At 38.5% G+C, this 23939-nt stretch overlaps 1 protein-coding gene across 3 annotated transcripts in view; it reads right to left on the minus strand.

Annotated features, from left to right (window-relative positions):
* Nucleotides 1-20223, minus strand: part of LOC114054301 (inositol monophosphatase 1) — a 45423-nt gene extending 25200 nt beyond the window's left edge. Inside the window, exons 1-2 of one of the 3 annotated variants that reach the window (XM_027877507.1) lie at nt 20158-20223; nt 1859-1967 (exon numbers count right to left, since the gene is read on the minus strand). The gene's annotated coding sequence lies outside the window, so the exon portion shown is untranslated. Of the gene's footprint in view, nt 1-1858; nt 1968-19895; nt 19953-20157 lie in introns of those variants that run through there. The other 2 variants (XM_027877508.1, XM_027877506.1) reach the window with 2 other exon arrangements.
* Between the last annotated feature and the right edge of the window lie 3716 nt (nt 20224-23939).

Genomic DNA, 23939 nt, shown 5'->3' on the forward strand with positions numbered 1-23939 from the left:
TTCTTTATTTCAGCAGAAGCCTAACAAATTCTACTCCAGGCTCTTTTTTTAACTTCGTGAGTGTGTCCTTGTTTCAACTATGTTTCGATTATAGTTTCTAAGCCATTCTATTATTCACTTCCATTTTATACATGAGTTCATCCCATTCACACAATTATGATTACTAATTGTGTATTTCTTCCCAACCTATTCTATTTATACTTCTCTGTTTTTACTTTATCCCTTCTCAAAAGTGTGTTCTGTTTCTGACTACTGCCTTCTTCAATCCATCCTCCCTTTTATTACCATTCCCCTTCCTCTCATCCCCTTCCCTACTTCCCTGTTGGGCAACATAGATTTCTATTCCCAATTGAGTGTGTATATAAATTCTTCCCTCTTTCAACCAATTCCTATCCAAGTGAAGTTCAAGTGTTGCCCCCCATTCCCAATTATGCCCTCACCTATAAAAGCTCTTCCTTGTGTACTTTTTATGTGAGATCATTTTCTCCATTCTTCCTCTCCCTTTCCCCTTCTCCCAGTGAATCCCTCATTTTCATCCCTTCACTTTTTTTGAGAACATCCCAATTGGATTGACTAACACCCATGCCCTCTATGTGGACTCCTTCAAACTACCCTAATAAGGATAAAGTTCTCATATAGGAATGTAAATTGCTTTACCTTATTAAATTCCTTATGATCTCTTTCCTATTTACCTTTTTATGCTTCTCTTGAGTCTTGTATTTGAATGTCTCATACAATCATTAACTTCCACTTGCCCAATTCTTGTTTTTAAGCTCTTTTCTTCAGTGAATTTTTGTTCTTGTTCTATTTGAAATGGCCAATCCTGTTTTTGAGATTCTATTTTCTTCAGTATTGTTTGTGCCTCTTTTACCAAGCTGTTAACTCTCATTTCATAATTTTCTTACATCACTGGCTTTGTTTGCAGCTGTTTCACCTTGTTGTCTTCTGAATTTGTGTCTTGATCTTCCCTGTCACCACAGTAGTTTTTCATAGTCAGGTTCTTTTTTTGTTGCTTGCTTTTTTTCCTGGCCTATTTCTTGACTTTGAACTTTATGTTAAAGTTGTGCCCCTGTACTCCTGCAGCCACAAGCACTAGCACTCCTCAGGGCCCTGGAACTGGGACCAGGGTCTCTGCTCCCCTGAAGCCACAAGCACTAATACTCTTCTCTGCCCTGGAATTGTGATCCAGAATTGCATATGGGCCATGAAGTTGCCAAAGAGCACCAAGTCTTGTGCACAATGCTAGCAAAAAGTTCCTGTAATCTCTTTCTGACCTGTTGTCTGATCCCCTTACTGTCTCTAGGCTGAGAACTCTGGACCGCAGTCACTGCCTCCAAGGTCCACCACTGGTGCTACCACCATGTGAACTCTGGGCCTACCCCCCTGCCCCACCCTGGTGTCACAGACCTCTTCTGCTGACATCCTAAATTGTCTTAGACCGGAAAAATGTCTAATTCTGACTCTCTGTTGGCTATGCCACTCCAGGATTTGATTTAATGTCTTATATTAAAACCGTTTGGAGGGGAATATCAAGAGAGTTCCCAGTTGGCAGGGTTGTTGCCTCTACTCTGCCATCTTGGCTCCACCCTTCAGACTGCTCATTTAGATTTAAACCAGGTACCTCTAGACCCTTTAATAATTCCTCCAACTTATTAAAAATATCATTCTAGTGCAGATATGGGATATTTTCATAGTTGAAAATATTCACACTATTTCAAAAGGTGCCAGAGAATAGGGAATAAAAGGAAATAGTAGAGATTCAATATTCTAAGGGTGTGTATATATCAGTGGGGTCAAACTCAAATACAAATGGATTCCTGGCTGCATACTGATTTAGAAAACCATAAATTAACATTACCTATGCTGTACTGTATTTTCATCAATTTTGTTAAATGTTTCTCATTCTACATTTTAATCTGGTTCCCATCCTCACTTGAGAGTTTTGCAGGACTTCAAGTTTGACACCTCTGGCATAAGAAATGAGAGAAAAGGAGAAAAAAAAAGCATAAGAAGAGCAAGCTGAGGATATAAGAGAATAAAGAAAATGGCTATCAAGTACAAAAGAAATAGTATCAACTAGAGTATGAAAAAAAGCTAAAAAGGAGTTATAAAAGTAACATCTATGTTATAGGGAGAAAAAGCATTTATGAGACCTCTTCCATGAACTCTGTTTTTACTGACTTCTCCAAAGTGAAATCCTGAGGAAACTAAAAATAACTAACCAAAAACATAACTAAAAATTTTAAAATATCACTTATTACAATGAGTTTTTCTAAGGTACCTGATGCCTGGTAGAACTGTCGATTGTTTATAAAGATGTAGGAATTTTCTCTTATGTGTAATTTTCTATGAAAGGATAATAAGCATAGTATTTCTGCCTAAAGAGTTAATAGAAATCACATATGGCTAAAACTGTTACAACGGTACTCAAATCATAGAAAGAAAAGAGGAGTAAAAAAAACAGAGTTAAAGCAGAGAAAAAGCTAACAAGATTGATTTCCTTCATGTTGTAACACAAACATCCTGTAGCGTTTCTTGGCTCTTCATAATCTATTCTAGCCCAAACCTACCTTTTGGGCTTCCCTTGTTTCTTACTACACCCTATAGTCTATATTTTAACCAAACTGGACAACTCTTCACTGTCTGAAAAAAACCTTGGCTCTGCTCCTTCGCTCAAGCTTTTCTTTAACCTGGGACCTAAGGGAAATGGGATGACTCTACAATCAATTAGTCAATGAGGTTGGCTTTGATTCTCAGCAAAACTAAAGAACGTTTTGTTAAAAGAATGGTTATTAAGTATTTAGAAAGAGAAATATTAACCACAGAATCATAGAATTTTTAAAAAGGAAGGAATTTCAGCAGCCATCTTTTCTAACCCATAAAGAAATGCTTACTACAATACACATAGCAGATGGTCAGGTATACAGGACAGGTATAGGATACAGAAATATCCTATATCTATATCAAGCTTCTACTTGAAGAGGGGGAAGGGGAGGAACTTTATGTCTCACAGATCTATGTATCCAGCCCTACATACACCTCCCCTGAGCTTCATTCCTGCATCAAAAATACCTCTTAGGCATATCAGATTCAACATGTCCAAATCAGAACATGTTATCTTTCCCTCAAAACCTACTCCCTCTTCCAGATTTCTCTTATTTCTAAAAAATGCACCACCATTCTGCAAGTTTCCCAGATTTGTATCCTGGGTATGTTATCCTTAACTCCTCAATCTACTCCACCTTATCCAATGAGTTACCAAAGTTGTTTCAACTTCCACAATGTCTCTCAAATCTGACTCCTCTCTATTAACAACACCACTTAACAGAGCTCTTTAATATTTAAGTGTTTTACATACATTACTTCACTTAATCCTTATAACAAACCTGTGAGATAACTGCTAGTATCATCCCCATTTTAAAAGATGATGAAATGGAGACCAAGAGAGGTTAAACCCAGGATCACACAACTGTTAAGTATCTGAAGCAGGATAAATTTGTAGCAGATCCTCAACATGGCTAATAAGACTTTCTCCAGCAGCATTTAGCAGTATTCAAACAGAAGCAAAAAAGGCAACTCGGGGTTGGGGTTTAGAAAGTGACAAACAGTGATAAAAACAGATGACAAAGATTTAGACAGTATAAGATGGCATAAAGTTGAACTGCAGAATCAATATTTCAAAGAAGGGAAGAAAAGCCTGAGAATGAGTGATGGCCAAGGAAAGCAGGGAAGGGTGAAATGACTGAAGGTTACTGTGAGACAGGAGCAAGAGTCTGGTATATAGGGAGAAGTGGCAGGATGGTTTATGGTCAAAAAAAGGAAATTCACAGTTATGGATTGTGGAAGTAGTACACGTGTAGAAATGATGAGATCAAGGGTGTGTACGGTTATTGTTGTGGGTGTCTGAAGTGCAGGGAATGTGCAGATAATAGGAGTTGAACATGTTGATGAACTAGGATGCAAAGGTGTTTCTGAGGAGATAACAACATGTATGGGTAAGAATAAAATGGTTCCAAAGTACAGGAAGGCAATGAGTTAGGTATCAAACTCACTGAGAAATGAGAATGACCTAGGGCTGATATGTAACAGCAATCAGGATCTGGATATGGTGACCTACATGAAGGAGAGATTGCTGAGTGATGGTGGTAGTTAAGAGCAATTCGAAGGAGTAATAAGGAGCAAGAAGCATATCTACTCCTCCTCCTGGTCCAGTACGTCAAGTGACACAAGAGAAAGTATATCCAATAACTCAAGACAGTGGTCAGGGGCTGTCTTCTGGATAGGGCTAGGCTTCTGTGATACTAGGAAGACAAGACAGAGGAAGAGGTTTAACATAAAAAGTAGTTGGTTAATAATACAATAAGCTTTCCAACAAGGTACAATGAGTGAGGGAAGGCAGACTGAGAAAGAAAATTAGGAGAGGTAGTATTGACGTGGATGGGTAAGGTTTTGGGAGTAGTACCAGGGGAAGTTTTCACCTAGGCAGCCTAGATTTAAATCACAGGGATTCTACAAGGAAAAGATAACCACATTCTTCATAGTAGTAATGGCAACGTGCCCTAGTACTCAGCTCAGAGTAGATGCAATTACCATTCCTAAGCAAAAGGTTGAAAAGTGGGGTGAGAATGAGATAAATCGAGCTCACTTCTTTATAGTTTGCAGACTATTTTCTTCCTTGTTTTGAAAATTATGTCTTTTTGTCTTTTTCTCCATCTTTCAAACATCACTGATCAGTTCAGCAATCATATTCTTCATTTCTTTCAGTACCAAAAAACAAAGTTCATCTGGACAAAGGGATCTGAATTCTATGGGTATCTAAGGGCTCTCTAATATCTACTTACTTATCTTGTGTACCAATTCCCCATTAATCTTTTTTGTTGTCTTTTCCAATCCAAAGTTCACTGTACTTGGCATAGAAAACAGAAGCAAAATAAGAACTCCACTTTCTCTCTGTTCAAATTTTTTTAAAAATTAAAAATGTTTTCAAAAACCTTTTTTTGTTGTTCTCCTTGATAGCCTCAACTCATTCTGAGCTCTAGCATTTCTGAGACTATTCTTATAGTAATATTCTATAATTCTGTAACAGTCCTCTATTACCTGCCCTTGCTTCCATCTTCTATACATTTTTTTTAATAAATAAGTTGGTTGGTGAATTCCCTGTGTGCATCCACATCAGTCTCCATACAACCCCTGTTTTTTCTTCCTCATAAGAATTGTTAGAGTTTATATCTTTAAAATTTCACTGTTGAATTGACTTCTGGGAGTCAAGATGGTGGAGTAAGCAATAAGTTGCTATCATTCTCCTTTATTGACTTCTGAAAAAAACAGAAAATAGCACCCCGGGAAAAATCCTGGAACAGCAGAGCCAGCCAGAAGAGGAGGTGAAGCAGTCTTTTAACCCAGGAAACTTGGAGGATTGGTAAGAAAGGTCCGTTTCACTTGGGTAAAAGGGGAGCACATTCCAGGACAGGAAGCGTCCCAGCAAGCCAGCAACAAGCCCCACCTCAGCAAAGCAGCAAGAGATCCTGAGGGTGGTGGAGAAGACAAACACCAACACTAAGACCCCACCTCCCACCTTGCATGCCCTAGCAGAGTCAGGGGAACCAGCAGTCTCCATCCAGCCCAGAGAACCACCATGTGTACCGGGGCAGCCCTGAGTAGGCAATCATCCCCCTGCTGCTGGACCTGTATACACGCAGCCCAGAGCGGGCAGGTGTCCTCCAGTGGCCAGATCTCCATATGCTTCAGTGTAGCCCTGGGAAAATGCAGAAAAACCCAACCTGGCCTCAGCACATGCCAGACACCACCATTAGGACCCATAAGCTGCCAGACCCCTACAGCCTCCAGCTGCCAGCACTTGAGGCCTCAGCACACAAAGCCAGTGCCCAGGTCCCTGGCCCCCAGAACAAGAAGCTTGGGACAGTGCCCCTGAAGCAGAGCTCAACTTTAAAAGCCAGGAAAAAGGCAAACACCATGAGCAAAAAAAGCAAAAAAGCACACTGAAGACTCTTTTTATGGGGACAGGGAAGTTCAAAACACAAACTCAGAAGAGGACAACACTGTCAATATACCTATGTCCGAAACCTCAAAGAGGAATTTGAATTGGTCTCAAGCCCAAAAAGCCTTCTTAGAAGAGCTCAGGAAAGATTTTAAAAGTCAAATAAGAGAGATAGAAGAAAAACTGGGAAAAGAAATGAGATATGCAAGAGAGTCAACAGTTTGGAAAAGGAAGGACAAAAATTGACCGAAGAAAACAATTCCTTTTAGAAGAATTGGTCAAATGCAAAAGGGAGTACAAAAATTCACTGAGGAGAAAAACTCCTTTAAAAGTAGAATTGTTCAAATGGAAAAAGAAGCACAAAAACTCACTGAAGAGAAGAGCTCCTTAAAAAGCAGAACTGGCCAAATGGAAAAGGAGATACAAAAGCTAACTGAAGAAAACAATTCCTTAAAAATTAGAATTGGGCAAGTGGAAGCTAATGACTCTGAGACATTAAGAATCAGTAAAACAAAATCAAAGGAATGAAAGATAGAAGAAAATGTAAAATACCAATTCTCTTTCCCTTCTCTCAAGATGGCAGACAAAAAAAACCCCAAAGGAAGAGAAGATCAGAAAGGAAAAAAAGGAGAACAAAAAGGAAGAGGTGGCTGAAAAGGTAGTGAAAAAACCTCGAAAGCATTGCAGTTGGAACCCAGTCCTGGCCCAAGGGATCGGTAGAAACTTTTTGAGGTCTGCAATATAATCCTGGAGAGTCACGTACAAGTGAAAATACGCTGCACCAAAAACCCAGATTGAAAGGAAAAAGAGAATGTGCCTGCTACTATCTCAAAGCCAATTGGTGGTGGTAAGAGTGGAGGAACCCATATTGCAAAGATACACAAAATGCCTAGGTATTACCCTACTGAGTATATGCCTAGAAAGCTGCTAAGTCATGCTAAAAAGCCCTTCAGCCAGCACGTGAGGAAACCTCAAGCTAGCATCACCCCAGGCATGGTTCTGATCATGCTCACTGGCTGCCATGGGGCAAGGGCGTGGTTTCCCTGAAGCAGCTGGCTAGTGGCTTGCTACTGGTGACTGGACTTGTGGCCATCAGTCGTGTTCCTCTGAGAAGGATCCATCAAAAATCTGTCATTGCCACCTCTACCAGGGTTAACCTTTCTGGTGAGAAAATTCCAAATCAAAAATTCCAAATCATCTTACTGATGCTTACTTAAAGAAGAAGAGACTCCATAAACCTAGACAACAAGGAGACTTTTGACACAGAAAAAGAGAAATACAAGATTATAGAGCAGCACAAGGCTAATCAGAAAACAGTGGACTCTCAGAAACTGCCCCAAATCAAGCCGTGTCTCCCTAAATTCTGTAGGTTTATCAGAGTTTATCTTCACAAACTGGTGTTTTAAATGCCTTGCAGAGAACTCTTATTAAAATATTTAGAATAACCAAAGAGAAAAAAAAAAGAAAAGAAAATATAAAGTACCTCATTGGAAAAGCAATTGACCTGGAAAATAAATCCAGAAGAGACAATGTAAGAATCATTGGTCTACCTGAAAGATGTGATCAAAAAAAGCATGGCAGCATCTCTCAAGAAATTATGAAGGAAAACTGCCCTGAACCAGAGGATAAAATACCATTGAAAAAAGAATCCACCAGGGGGCAACTAGGTGGCTCAGTGGATACAGCGCTGACTCTGGAGCCTGGAAGACCTGAGTTCAAATCCAGCATCAGACACATAACACTCACTAGCTGTGTGACCCTAGGCAAGTCACTTAACCACAATTGTCGCACCAAAAATAAATAAAATAAAATACAAAATAAAAGATTACCTCCTGAAAGAGATCCAAAAATGAAGACCCCAAGGAATACTGTAGCCAAATTCCAAAATTATGAGGTCAAGGAAAAAATACTGCAAGCAGCCAGAAAGAAACAATTTAAACATCATGGAACCACAGTCAAGATTACTCAGGACCTAGTAGCTTCTACATTTTAAAGGATCAGAGGGCTTGGAATATGATATTTCAGAAGGCAAAGGACTTTGTATTACAACCAAGAATCAACTACCCAGCAAAATTTCACATAATCTTTAAGGGGAGGAGATGGACATTCAATGAAATAAGGAACTTCCAAACTTTCTTGAAGAAAAAACCAGAGCTGAACAGAAAATTCAATCTTCAAATACAAGACTCAAGAGAAGCACAAAAAGGTAAACAAGAAATAAAAAAAAGCCATGATGTTTAATAAGATTAAACTATTTACACCCCTACATCTTTACTGCAACATTTGCAAGGGTATACATAGATGGAGGGCATGGGTATAAGTTGAGGTGAAAAAAAGGGATTGTACACGGAGAAGAGGAAAGGAGGAGGCAGAAAAGGGTAAATTACATCACATGAAGAGGCGCAAATAACTATTACAGTAGAGGGAAAGAAGGGAGGGAGATGAGCATTGTTTGAATCTGAGTCTCACTGGATTTGGCTCAAAGAAATTGGAATAACATATACACTTAGATACAGAAATCTAACTTACCCTATAGGAAGTAGGAGGGAATAGGGGAAAGAAAAGGAGGGAAGTATGCATGGAAAGATGATATTTGTAACTCATGAGACCTTTGTCAGTATTAGGGTAGTTTGAGGGAAAAAAAATTATATGTAGATATATAGACAGATACACAGACAGACCGATAAATAGATATAGATAGAGGGCACAGAGTGAGCTGAAGATGAAGGGGTGATATTTGGAGAATAAAATTAAGTGGTGAAAGAAGACTATACTGGGAGAAGGAGAAAGGGAGAGGTAGAATGGGGTAAATTATCTCACATAAAACAGACAAGAGAAGGTTTTTACAGTGGAGGGGAAAGGGGGGAAGGTGAGAGGGAATGAGTGAATCTTATTCTCATCGAATTTGGCTTAAGGAGGGAATAACATACACATTCAATTTGGTATGGAAATCTATCTTACTCTACAGGAAAATGGGGGGAAGGGGATAAGAGAGCAGGAGGATGACAGAGGGGAGGGCAGATTGGGGGAGGGGATAATCAGAAGCAAACATTTCTAAGAAGGGACAGAGTCAAAAGAGAGAATGGAATAAATGGGTGGCGGGATAGGAGGAAGGGAAATATAGTTAGTTTTTCACAACATGACTACCATGGAAGTGTTTTGCATGACTACATGCGTATAACCTGTATCGAGTTGCTTGCCTTCTCAATGAGAGTGGGTGGGGAGGGAGGAAAGGAGAAAATTTGGAACCCAAAGTTTTAAAAACAAATGTTAAAAATTGTTTTCACATGCAACTGGGAAATAAGATACACAGGCAATGGGGTATAGAAATCTATCCTGCCCTACAGGAAAATAGAAGGGGAAGGGGATAAGAGAAGGTGGCGGGGGGGAGGGGAGGGCAGACAGGGGAAGTGGTATTCAGAATGCATGCCATCTTGGGGTAGAGGGAGGGAGGAGATGGGGAGCAAATCTGGAACTCTAAATCTTGTGGAAGTGAATGTTGAAAACTGAAAACAAATAAATTAATAAGAAAATAAGAAAAGGAAGGAAATGGATAGAAGGGAGGGAAGAAGGAAGGGAAGAAGTAGGAGGGGAAAAGGGGAAGAAAAGGGAAAGGGCAGATAGAAAGGAGGGCAGGTTGAGGGAGGCAGTGGTCAGAAGCAAAACACTAGCGAGGAAGGAGAGAGAGAAAGGAGAAAAACATAAACCGGGAAAAATAGGATAGAGAGTAAGGCAAAGATAGTAATCATAACTGTGAATGTGAACAGGATAAACTCTCCCATAAAACGGAAGTGGATAGCAGAGTGGATTAAAAACTATAATCCCACAATATATTGTTTACAAGAAACACATTTGAAGCAGAAAGATACACACAGAATAAAGGTAAAAGGCTGGAACAGAATATATTATGCTTCAGCTGAAGTAAAAAAAGCAAGGGTAGCAATCCTGACCTCAGACAAAGCAAAAGCAAAAATAGTTCTTATCAAAAGAGATAAGGAAGGAAACTACATCCTGCTAAAAGGCACCATAGACAATGAAGTAATATCATTACTAAACATATATACACCAAATGGTATAGCATCCAAATTCTTAGAGAAGTTCAGGGAGTTACAGGATGAAATAGACAGCAAAACTACTAGTAGGGGACCTCAGCCTCCCCTCTCAGAACTAGATAAACCACAAAATAAACAAGAAGTTAAGGAGGTGAACAGACTTTTAGAAAAGTTAGATATGGTAGACCTCTGAAGAAAAGTGAATGGGGATAGAAAGGAATATACCTTTTTCTCTGCAGTACATGGGATCTATACAAAAACTGACCATATATTAGGGTATAAAAACCTCACAATCCAATGCAGAAAGGCAGAAATATTAAGTGCATCCTTCTCAGGCTATGATGCAATAAAAATTACATGTAATAAAGGGCCATGGAAAGATAGATTAAAAATTAATTGGAAACTAAATAATCTAATCCTAAAGAATGAGTGGGCCAAACAACAAATCACAGAAACAATACCTTCATCCAAGAGAATGACAATAATGAGACAACATACCAAAACTTATGGGATGCAACCAAGGCAGTTCTTAGGGGAAATTTTATATCTCTAAATGCTTACATGTATAAAATAGAGATACAGGAGATCAATGAATTATGCCACTAAAAAGGCTAGAAAAAGAATAAATTAAAAACCTCCAATTAAATACCAAACTAGAAATTCTGAAAATCAAAGGAGAGATTAATAAAATTGAAATTAAGAAAACTATCAAACTAATAAATAAAACTAAGAGCTGGTTTAAAAAAAACAATAAAATAGATAGACCTTTGGTTAATTTTATTTAAAAAAAGAAAACCAAATTACCAGTAAAAAAAAAATGAAAAGGGTAAATTTACCACCAATGAAGAGGAAATTAAAACAATAATTCGGAGCTATTTTTCCCAACTGTATACCAATAAAACTGACAATCTAAGTAAAATGTACAAAAATACAAATTGCCCAGATTAACAAAAGAGGAAATAAAATATTTAAATAACCCTATTTCAGAAAAACAAGCTGAACAAGCCATCAATGAACTCCCTAAGAAAAAATCTCCTGGGCCAGATGGATTTGCAAGTGAATTCTACCAAATATTTAAGGAACAGTTAATCCCAATACTATATAAACTATTTGGGAAAACAGATGAAGGAGTCCTGCCAAATTCATTTTATGATACAAATATGGCACTGATGCCTAAACCAGGAAGAGCAAAAACAGAGAAATAAAATTATACACCAATTTCCCTGATGAATACAGATGCAAAAATGTTAAATAAGAGATTACAGAAACTTATCATGAGACTAATACACTATGACCCAGTGGGATTTATACCAGGAATGCAGATCTTGTTCAACATTAGGAAAACTATTAGCATAACTGGCCACATCAATAACAAAATTAACAGAAATCATATGATTATCTCAATAGATGCAGAAAAAGCTTTTGACAAAATACAACACAAATCCTATTAAAAACAGTAGAGAGCATAGTAATCAACAGAGTTTTCCTTAAAAATGATAAGTAGCATCTATCTAAAACCATCAGCAAGCATCAGCAAGCAATGGGGATAAGCTAGAAGCCTTTCCCATAAGACTGGGGGTGAAACAAGGATGTCCATTATCACCACTGTTATTCAATATTGTACTAGAAAAGTTAGCGTTAGCAATAAAAGAAACAAATTGAAAGAATTAGAATAGGCAAAGAAGAAACTGAGCTATTACTCTTTGCAGATGATATGATGGTATATTTAAAGAATCCTAGAGAATCAACTAAAAAACTACTTGAAATTAACAACTTTAGCAAAGTTGCAAGATATAAAATAAATCCACATAAATCATCAGCATTTCTATATATTACTGACAAAGTCCAACAGCAAGAGATAGAAAGAGAAATTCCATTTAAAGCAACAGTAGACAATATGAAATATTTGGGAGTGTACCTGCCAAGACAAACCTAGGAACTATATGAACACAATTACAAAACACTTTTCATACAAATAAAGTCAGCTCTAAATAACTGGAAAAATATCAGTTGCTTAGGCGTAGGCCGAGCTAATATAATAAAAATGACAATTCTACCTAAATTAATTTACTTATTCAATGCCATACCAATCTAACTACCAAAAAATTATTTTAAAGAACTAGGAAAAATAATAACAAAATTCATCTGGAAGAACAAAAGGTCCAGAATATCAAGGGAATTAATGAAAAGAAATGCAAGGGAAGGTGGCCTAGCTGTACCAGATCTAAAACTGTATTATAAAGCAGCAATCACCAAAACTACTTAGTACTGCTAAGAAATAGAATGGTGGATCAGTAGAATAGGTCAGGTACACAAGACACAGTAGTCAATGACCACAGTAATCTACTGTTTGATAAACCCAAAGACTCCAACTTCTGGGATAAGAATTCACTCTTTGACAAAAACTGCTGGGAAAACTAGAAAATTGTATGGCAGAAACTAGGCATAGATCAACTTTTATATCCAACTTTCATATTTATATATATGATAAAGTCAAAATGGGCACATGATTTAGACATAAAGGCTGATACTATAAGCAAACTAAGAGAGCAAGGAATAGTTTACCTGTCAGATCTATGGAGAACAGAAGAATTTATGACCAAATAAGAGATAGAAAACACTATGAAATGCAAAATGGATAATTTTGATTACATTACATTAAAAAGGTTTTGCAGAAACAAAACCAATGCGATCAAGATTAGAAGAGAAGCAGAAAGCTGGGAAACAATTTTTACAGCCAGCATCTCTGATAAAGACCTCCTTTCTAAAATATGTAGAGAACTGAGTAAAACTTATAAGAATACAAGTCATTCCCCAACTGATAAATGGTCAAAGGATATGAACAGGGAGTTTTCAGATGAAGAAATTAAAGCTATCTGTAGTCATAGGAAAAAATGCTCTAAATCATTACTAATCAGAGAAATGTACATTAAAACAACTCTGAGATACCACATCACATCCAGCAGATTGGCTAACACGACAAAACAGGAAAATAATAAATGTTGCAGAAGATACAGGAAAATTGGAACACTAATGCATTGGTGGAGTTGTGAACTAATCTAACCATTCAGGAGAACAATTTGGAATGATGCCCAAAGGGCTATAAAACTGTACCTACCCTTTGATCCACCAAAATCAATTCTAGGTCTGTATCCCAAAGAGATGGGAAATGGAGAAAGGACCTGCATGTACAAAAATATTTATAGCAGTTCTTTTTGTGGTAGCAAAGAATTGGAAATTGAGGGGATGCCCAGCAATTGGGGAATGGCTGACCAAGTTGTAGCATATGAATGTAATGGAATACTATCGTTCCATAAGAAATTGTGCACAAGCAGATTTCAGAAAAACCTGGAAAGACATGAACTCATACAAAGTGAAGGGAGCAGAAGCAGGAAATATTGTACACAGTAACCACAACACTGTTCAATGACCAACTTTGATAGACTTAGCTCTTCTGAGCAATGCAATGATCTAAGACAATTCCAAGACTAAAGATGGAAAATGCTATCCACATCCAGAGAAATTTTTAACTACAGAGTTTGAATGCAGATCTCAGCATACTATTTTCACTTTTTTCTGTTTGTTTTTTTTTCTTTCTTGTGGTTTTTCCCTTTGGTTCTAATTATTCTTTACAAAATGACTAATGTGGAAATATGTTTAATATGATTGTACATGTATAGCCTTTATCAGATTACATGCTGTCATGGGGAAGGGAGAGCGGAACGGGGGGATATAGAACTCAAAATTTTATAAAAGTGAATGGTGAAAACTAAAAATAAATTAAAAAAAAAAAGAATTTCACCATTGGGAGATACACATCCCTCCTGGGCTGACTTCCCCGGTAGAAGTAGCATGGGTTCATCAAGAACAGTTTATGCCAAACTAATCTCAATTCCCTTTTTAACAGGATAATTATATTGGTAGTTCAGAGGAATGACAAAGACATTGACATCTTGCCGAAATTTCTGTATGCAAAGTCTGCCTGTGTTACTATCCTATGGACGAGGAGAAATATGGACTAAACTACAATATTTTTTAGGTAGATTCAGAAATGGTTCTATGATCAGGCCCAAAGAGTAAATACTAATAGGTAGATCACAACTTATAACACTGGATGCTCCCAGGGTTCTTTTCTTAGTTCTCCTCTATTCAACATTTTTATCTGTAACAGGTATGAAGGCATAGATGGCATAATTCAAAAACTGGCAAATGACACAAAACTGGAAGGGCAAGAGATGGGAGCCAGGATTTAAACAAATCCCAAGCTAGAACAGGAAATGTTTACTAGATTAAGATTCTAGCAAAATGAAATTTAATAGGGATTAAACCAATTAAACTAATACTTGGTTTTTAAAAAGCATCTGTACAAATAAAAGACTGGGGTGGTGTGACTGGATAACAATTTGTGTGAAAAAGAAAATCTAAGGATTTTATAGAATATAAATTCAAAATAAGTCAATGACCCAGCTGCTAAAAAGCTAATGTTATCATAGGTTAAATTAACGGAGGTACAATGTGCAGGAGGTTAATATCCCCTTGTAATCTGCTCTGATCAAACCACAATCTGGATTACTGTCATCTATTCTGCTTCACTTTAGGAAGGTCTTTAGCAAACTGGAAAATGTGATGAGCACTAGAAGGGTAATGATGGGTCTTGGGATTATGCCAGATGAGATTTGGTTGAAGGACACAGAAAGTTTAGCTTGAAGATGAGACATAAGGGGGACGGGTTAGATATTTTTGTGTATTCATAGGCCTGTCAATAAGAAAGATTAACTTTTTCCTGATCTATAATGGGAAAAAGTTGTCAAGAAGTCAATTCAGGCTCAATGTAAGAAAAATTGTCCCAACAATTAGAGCTAAACAAAAATTGCAAAGGCAATTTTTATTTGAGGCCTGATTATTAAGTGACAGGCAAATATTTACATAAATTACACAATAGGAGGTGGTGATAAAATGAATAAAGGATGGTTTGATTGGGGACAGTAATGAGAAATCACTAACTAGTTGGCTTATTCTTACATGCCATGTGAAATACCAGTTATATGCTAGTTGGCAAGAAGGCTGAGATGTTCAGACATGCAGTAAAACTCAATATTTAGCAGATTTCTGTTAGTTGTAATGCCAGGTATCATTTGGTAAACATCTTTAGTATTTGTTTTCTCAAGCGTTTTGTACTTTGTTGATGTCAACCATTTAAATAATTTTTGTTATGATCCAGCTTATAAATATCAGAGACAAAATTTTACTGATCTAGTTAAGAAAACATATGAACTCTATTTTGATTTTAAAATAGGTAATCACTATAAGCCTTGGGCCCCTTATTTGTACTATTAGACTACTAACTGGCTGGATACATGGATATCCTCATATGTTCTTTAAAGTTCCTATAATCTGGAGAGAATAGAAAAGAAAAATTCAACATATTGCTATTTCTGCTTAACAAGTATATTAGGCATTACCTACAAATCTAGATATGCTGTTCAATATCCAAATCTACCATCACTTCAGACAGATTTTAACAACCAGAAACTCTGAATTTGGATGAACCTTATGATTCAGATTGTAATAATGATGCATAAGAGATCAGTAAGGTGATCCTCAAATATACATTCAATAACTCAAACAGACCAAAGTGACCTTGTTCAAGACTTTAATTGGGGGGGGAGGGGGGCGGAGCCAAGATGGCAGAGAGAAAGCAGTGACTTGCTTGAGCTCTCCCCTAAACCCGTCCAAATACCTGTTTAAAAATGGCTCTAAACAAATTCTAAAGCGGCAGAACCCACAAAAAGACAGAGTGAAACAAATTTCCAGCCCAAGACAAGCTGGATGGTTGATCAGAAAGGTATATCGCGCCAGGTTGGGAGAGAAGCCCAGTGTGGCGTGGGGGCGCAGACCACAGCAAACCTGGAGCAGGCCTCAGAGGACTGAATCGCAGACAGCTGTGGTGGTTTCCATACCTCTCAACCCACAAATGCCAAAAACAACTTAGAAGGTCAGTGGGAAAAGTCTGCTTCTTTGGTAAGTGAGAGAAGCTAGGTCCCACCCTCAGTTCCCGAGCTCAGCCTGGGGCTGAGGCTGCCTTCTGAGCTTCTGGCCCACAGACTGAGGGGGAATCGAGGGGCTGATTAGAGGGGGATTACAGGGATCTCTTTGCTGGTGCAGGATTCTCTTGCTTTGCCCGTGCTTGGATCTGGGTCACAGTTCTGGGTGGCAGTCCCGGGGCCAGGAGGAGTGCTGGTGTGGTGGAGCGTGTAGTGGCTGTGGACAGGAAATCCTTCTCACAGTTTCAAGACAGAAAAGAGTACTTGCTTATGGTCACTCATAGACCAGAGCACAGGCTAGGAAAGGAGTAAACACCTCAACCCTTATCATACCACCTTGGAAGAACTGAAAATTTACAGTCCCTAGAAATACCTCTGAAAACAGCTGTACAACACCCCTGAAGCTTGGGACAGTACATTCTCCACATTGGAAGCTGACCCCTACCTTAACAAAGAGTTTATAACTCAAGTAATTGGCCGGGATCATGAGTAAGCAGCGCAAAAGGAGTCAGACTATATTATCTTACTTTGGTGACAAAGGAGATCAAAACATACAACCAGAAGAAGACAACAAAGTCAAAGCTCCTACATCCAAAGCCTCCAAGAAAAATATGAATCAGTCCCAGGCCTTGGAAGAGCTCAAAAAGGATTTTGAGAAGCAAGTAAGAGAAACAGAGGAAAAACTGGGAAGAGAAATGAGAGTGATGCAAGAAAATCATGAAAAACAAGTCAACAGCTTGCTAAAGGAGACCCCAAAAAATATTGAAGAAAATAACACCTTAAAAAATAGCCTAACCCAAATGGCAAAAGAGATCCAAAAAGCCAGTGAGGAGAAGAATGCCTTAAAAAGCAAAATTGGCCAAATGGAAAAGGAAGTCCCAAAGCTCATAGAATAAAATAATCCTTAAAAATTAGAATAGAGCAACTGGAAGCTAGTGACTTTATGAGAAATCAAGACACTGTAAAACAAATCCAAAAGAATGAAAAATTAGAAAACAATGTGAAATATCTCATTGGAAAAACAACTGACTTGGAAAATAGATCCAGGAGAGAGAACTTAAAAATTATTGGACTATCTGAAAGCCATGATCAAAAAAAGACCCTAGACATCATCTTTCAAGAAATTGTCAAGGAAAACTGTCCTGATATTTTAAAACCAGAGGGCAAAATAGAAATTGAAAGAATCCACTGATCTCCTCCTGAAAGAGATCCCAAAGGAAAACTCCTAGGAATATTGTAGCCAGATTCCAGAGTTCCCAAGTCAAGGAGAAAATATTGTAAGCAGCCAGAAAGAAACAATTCAAGTATCGTGGAAATACAATCAGGATAACACAAGATTTAGCTGCTTCTACATTAAGGGACCACAGGATATGGAATATAATATTCCAGAAGGCCAAGGAGATAGGATTACAACCAAGAATCACCTACCCAGCAAAACTGAGTATAATCCTTCAGGGGAAAAAATGGTCATTCAGTGAAATAGAGGACTTTCAAGCATTCTTGATGAAAAGACCAGAGCTGAATATAAAATCTGACTTTCAAATACAAGACTCAGGTGGAACATGAAGAGGTAAACAGGAAAGAAAAACCACAAAAGACTTAAGGTTGAACTGTTTACATTCCTGCACAGAAAAATGATATTTGTAGCTCATGAGACCTTTGTCAGTATTAGGGTAGTTGGAGGAAAAAAATTATATGTATGTATATATATACATATACATATATATTGATAGATAGAGGAAGGTGAGTTGAAGATGAAGGGGTGATATCTGGAGAATAAAATAAAGTGGTGAGAGAGGATTATACTGGGAGAAGGAGAAAGGGAGAGGTAGAATGGGGTAAATTATCCCACAAAAAACAAAAAAGAAAAGGCTCTTACAGTGGAGGGGAAATGGGGGAAGGTGAGAGGGAATGAGTGAATCTTATTCTCATCAGATTTGGCTTAAGGAGGGAATAACATACACACTCAATTGGGTATGGAAATCTATCTTACCCTACAGGAAAATGGGGAGGTGGGCGGGAACAAGAGAGCAGGGAGATGATAGAGAGGAGGGCAGATTAGGAGAGGGGGTAATCAGAAGCAAACACTTCTGAGGAGGGACAGGGTCAAAAGAAAGAATACAATAAATGGGGGGCAGAATAGGATTAAGGGAAATAGTTTTTCACAACATGACTACTATGGAAGTGTTTTGCATAACTGCACATGTATAACCGGTATTGAGTTGCTTACCTTTTCAATGAGGGTGGGTGGGGAGAGAGGAAGGGAGAAAATTTGGAGCCCAAAGTTTTAAAAACACATGTTTAAAAAAATGTTTTCACATGCAACTGGGAAATAAGAAATACAGGAAATGGGGTACAGAAATCTATCCTGCCCTACCAGAAAAAGGGGGGGAAAGACAGAAGGAAAGGCAGACTAGGGGTAGGGGTATTCAGAATGCATGCCATCTTGGGGTGGGGGGAGGGGTGAGATGGGGTGAAAATTTGGAACTCAAAATCTTGTGGAATTGAATGTTGAAAACTAAAAATAAATAAATTTTAAAAATTTAAAAAAAAGAATTAGATGTTCTCAAAAAAAAAAAGACTTTAATTCATCTAAAAATCAAGGTCATTTTTTAGCTACCAGACCACATGGCTGGAATCTTCCATAAGGGGAAGCTGTTTGAATAGTCCAAGTGATATAGGAAGAGGGAAAATAAAGGAAGTTGGAAGTGGGGGATAATAGTTGGGGGACTAAAAAGAGTGAAGCCAAAAAAAAGGGAAAGAAAATTTAAAAATACCACTGAAATGCTTAAATAATACAGGGGAAAGAGCAGAAGCTAGTTCAGAAGAGAACAAAGATAAGCAGGGTTATTTTGTTAATATCATGTTAAACCGAATAAATTTTAAAAGACACAAACTATGTAACATAAGTTCACAGTTTTATATATACAACCCTCTTTTTTGTATACTGAAATGTTCAATGCTTTTATTATTAAGTTTATAATAAAAGATATTTTTAAAATGTTTTTATATCCAGATAGGCCTTAACAAGGTATTGTCTTGTTAGTGAAAAGGGGAAATATATGAGAGATGCAAAATGTCACATTACTTAAGGCAGGAAGTCTTTAGTCCAAACCTTTTTACTTGAGAGTCAGAGACATGGTGGCTTTCCCAAGAGTATACAGGTAATAAGTGGAGGAATCAGGATTCTGCTGCTGTCCCCAGGTCTCCCTCCCATTATCTCTGTTGCCACAGGCCACTGCCCTCAGCCCTGTGACTTGTACAATGGGGATGCCCAATAAATATCGTTGAATGAATGAAACAGCTGCTTCTCAATTAAGACACAAGATTCAATAACTCAACAAGCATTTATTAAGTGCTTACTGTATGCAAGGAACAGGCCATACAAAGACAAAACCTTAAGGTCAATTTAAGCACTTCAGGAAAGTGCGGCCCAGAGAGATTAAGGGGGTTGTGTAAGGTCACACAGGTTTAAAAAAAAAAAAAGTTGGACACCAGGAAGTTAACCTGTGGTACTAAGTGAGGAGCCCTCTCCACAATGTGTCCAGGGGGTGGGGAGGGGGGCATGAAGTCCCTGCCAGTCCAGCCCCCCCCCCACCGCCAGGGCAGGGTGCCAGGGCTTAGGAGAATGGGGCCAGGGTGTGTAGGGCTGGAGGAAGAAGGCTCAGGTGGGGCGGGGTGGGGTCGAGGCGCTGAACGAATTTATTGCGGGTGTACCCACGCCCTCCCACCCCCGGCTGCGCTCCCGCCTGCCTCCAACTCAGCCCCCGCCCCCCGCCGTGGCACCGCCCCCTCTGTCACCTCGGGGTCTTGTCTGGGTCCGGCCGTCACGCCCTCCTCCGCGCGGCTCGCACAGTCCAGAGGGTCGACCCCGGCCCCAGTGCGCAGGCGCCAGATTTAGGCCGCCACCGCCGGCTTCCCCCCCTACCTTGGTGGGCTAGAAGTGGGGGAGGGGAAAGAGAAAGCAAAGGAGTCCTCAAGCCACGAGAGGTGGAGTGGGGGGGGGAGGAAAAGCCTGGGGGCTGGGGGGGGAGGGGGGGAAGACATCCCCAATCTCACCTACCAGTCTCAAACTCCCGGCCGGCTCTCTCTGTTGCCGTTAGAGTCCGTTCTTCCGGATCGGAAGCCGTTCATCTTTGGGACAGGAAGTCCCGCCTTCCTCCTGGACCGTACCTGAGGCCCTCAGGGGCCCGAGATGCGCGAGCCCCTCTCGCCGGGCCTCCAGCGTTGTGAACCTTCCACGGCCATCTCTTCCCTTTCTTTGCCTTCTGCATTCCTCCATTGGCCAACCTTAATCTGTCCCCTCCTTCCGTTACTTTCTCCCAAACATCCTTCTTGCCCTTCCTTCACTGAAGACCCGGTTCAAAACCACCTTACATTTACTTACTAACTGTGTGACCCTGGGCAAGTCCCTTCACCGCCAGTTGCCTCAGTTTCCTCATCTGTGTAATGGGGATAACAATAGCACCTACTTCCCAGGGTTATTGTGAGGCCAAAATGAGATCATATTTTAAAAGACTTTTACAAACCTTAAACCACAATATTTTATTACTATTATCCCCAATACTCTCCATTAACACCCAAATTTAGATGAATCATTCATTCAGCAGCCATTTATAGTAGTATGATAGTCAATGCAAATAAAACACAAAAATAAGTCAGTTGGGAGAAGATATTTGCTCAATTTAGGCTTGTGAACGACCAATCAACAAAATTACCAGAGCTGTGTTTGAGGGACCTTTTGTATCATATGGCAAAAAAATGGAACTGGTATTACATGAAAGGTTACTTTCATCGGCTTAATTCACATACTATTGCTCTTCTTTGATAATCCCATTTAGTCTTGTGGCCAAAAAGATGAGCCAGGCAGTTAAAAGTGCTGTACAAATACACGGTATCCCAAAGGTCTTAGTGAGTTTTAAACTTTAATAGCTTAAGGTACAAGGTATTCAGTAGCAGTAATAACTGGCACGGGAAATTTTTATTTTGATGAACAATGCTTTTACTCCCATCCAATGATTGCCTTCCAGAATTTGCTTTTTTTAAAAAAGCAACTAAATTCAGCATTGTCATTAGTTATACTTGCATGCTGGAAATGAAATCTGTTCCTGGAGTCAATGAGATAGAGTACCTTGTCTTTACTTTTCTAAAGCCTGATGCCCTAAGCTTCTTATTTAAACAGGACCCTATGAGAGAGTAGCAAATGAGCCTTTGCTTTGTGTTGTTTTTCTTTAAAGTCTCTCAGTGTGTTGTCCATTGGTTCATCCTTATAAACTCTGTTCTAATTCTGTGGATATTCCTTTTACTAATATAGATTACCATTCATGTGAGCCTTCTCATTCTATCTGCTTTCCCCTACCTATTTTTCTGTAAGTCGCCCACAGAAAATCCTCCCAACACACAAAGGTCCTTTAGATCTTTTTAAATTTTGTAGATATTAGTGTTGCTTTTTGATCTGCTTGTTGAATGATCTATCTACCTCCTTTTTTCATGGGGCCATAAATTTACAGCTGCAAAGGGATGTTAGAGGTGATCTAGCCCAAGACTAACATTTTTCAGAAGAAGAAAATGAAGCTAATTTACCTGCCCAGTGTCACACAGGTACTAAATAGAAAAGCCAGGGATTCAAATTCAAGTCCCCTGATTCCAAATCCATTGATGTGTATCACATAACCTACTTTAAGTCATATACATACTTGATGTATTTTATACAACTTTTGGAGACCAAATCATCATTGATCATATTCAGTCTACTCAAAAACCCCTTATGTTTTTCTATTTATTTCCTTTAAGGTCACCTACAATTTTGATTTTTATGGAATTGTGGTGTTGAATGATTCATAGTCATACAGCATTACTGGGAATATAAGTATTAAACAAATGCGCTTTTGTGGCAAGGAGCATGATAGCATTATTGAAAATGCTTCGTAGTTTCTAAAACTCATTTCAGCCCTTTCTCCTTCTATTCAATTCTGGATATAATTCATTCATCATCTGTAGTGAATACACATTAGAGGTTATGGTCACACAGGCATTGAGTGGCAGGCAAAATTTGAACTCTACCACACTCTGTTATAACCTCAAGGTCAGCACTATTTCAACTACACCACATTTCATCTTTATATAATACTGTACATAAAAGAAAATCTAATTTAAACCAAAATGTGCATGTGTTTCCCCAGGATAGTCCCTGCGGTTTCTAAAGTGGTTTAATTATTTTTACAGATGAGAGGTTGAAGAGAGTTCTGAAAAGATTAAGATTGACACTATCATTTTCTTATTGATCCTATTTACAAGTATAGTTATCCCTTCTATATCTCAATGGTTATAGGCATGGTGTCCCCTCAGGCTGAAAAATCCGCCTAAAATTTTTTGACCCTCTCTTCATACCTGAGAAGAAGTCTGAATTATGATCTTAAAAGATAAAATATGTTCATATTATACAATACTATACATATATTTTATGCACTTCTGAGTCTCTAAACTTTTTCTGTGTCATCTGCTGGTCTTCAAGTGTCATCTGTGACTTCCACAAAAATCCCCCCAAATTCTCATTTAATTTCTTATGCTAACCCGTGATATATAGAAACCACGATGGGGAAAGTCAAGTTGTGGAAGGGATAACTGTAATTGATTTTGCACTGTAACTGTCAAGTCACAGTTCTTGTCTCTGAATTTAGTTCAGAGTTTAACTGGCATGTAATGGGTTAAATTTAAAACTCCACCTTTCCTGCCTCAAGGAATTTAACTGACCTTGGAGAATATGTGAGAAAGCAAGGGAGTTTGGGCCTGATATCTTTAATTCACCAAGCTATCTTTCAAAGAGGTCTGGTTTGTCCAAAAGTATGGGCCACTCTCAACTGGACTCAAACAAAGAGCACTTCTTAGTCTCATGAGAAAAAAAGGGAAGCGGGGCAGGAAGTGGCATTGCTAGCCCCCATTACCAAACTTCCAATCAATCACATTGTTCCCTGCACCTCAGTTCTGTAACCAGTCATGTTGCCCTTAATTCCATACCCTGTTCTGTTCTTTGTTCTGTACTCCCCAAAAACCTATGTAAGGAGAACTGTCCTCTTGTTCTGGGTCTTTGGCATAAATGGAGGCAAACCATGCGACCCACTTGTTGACAGGTAGCATGCCTCTGCTAATAAATGGAGGTCTGCCTCAGTTTATTCTTTTGTTAAAATTTTATTGAAACAGTTCTAACTTGATGAATCTATGTGGATATCCCTTCTACAGGTGCAGATTTTGGACCTTTATCTGTCTAACCAGTTAGAGATTTGTAATAGGTTCTTTATCCTGGTATAAGAGTAAATGTGATAGTATCATGCCCTTATGCTAGAAAGAACCTCATGAAATCACATGATTGCCTTCCTTTGTACCATAAATCTTGGCTATGTAAAATAGACTGCATAAAAATTGACTCATTAAGTCTGTTTTATGCCATTAATCACAAAGAATATCTCAGATAAAATTCTATGGGTCTGTGAGCATACAATCAATAGTGCACTCCCATTTAATTCATATAGCTGTTATAAATAACTTGCTATGACACATCAATAAAAGAATATAAAATTAATTGAAATATTTTGAAGTCTTAAGTTCAATCCCTAGATACTCAACTGCTTCTTAAAGTGGAAAATTGCTTTTAGTGTGCATAATCATAAATAACCATCTGATTTGTTGATCTACTCAGGATGATAGCAGTGCTTTACCACCCTCCATTCAATACCCTTTTAGAATGTTATTAATGATCATTTAGTCCATCCTCATTTTATTAGTGAGGAAACAGGACCAGAGACATTATAACTTGAGTATGGTAGAGTCTGAATTGGAATCCAGATC

This window comes from Vombatus ursinus, unplaced genomic scaffold (genome assembly GCF_900497805.2).
Source record: "Vombatus ursinus unplaced genomic scaffold, bare-nosed wombat genome assembly UNPS02014812.1, whole genome shotgun sequence".
Taxonomy (NCBI): domain Eukaryota; kingdom Metazoa; phylum Chordata; class Mammalia; order Diprotodontia; family Vombatidae; genus Vombatus; species Vombatus ursinus.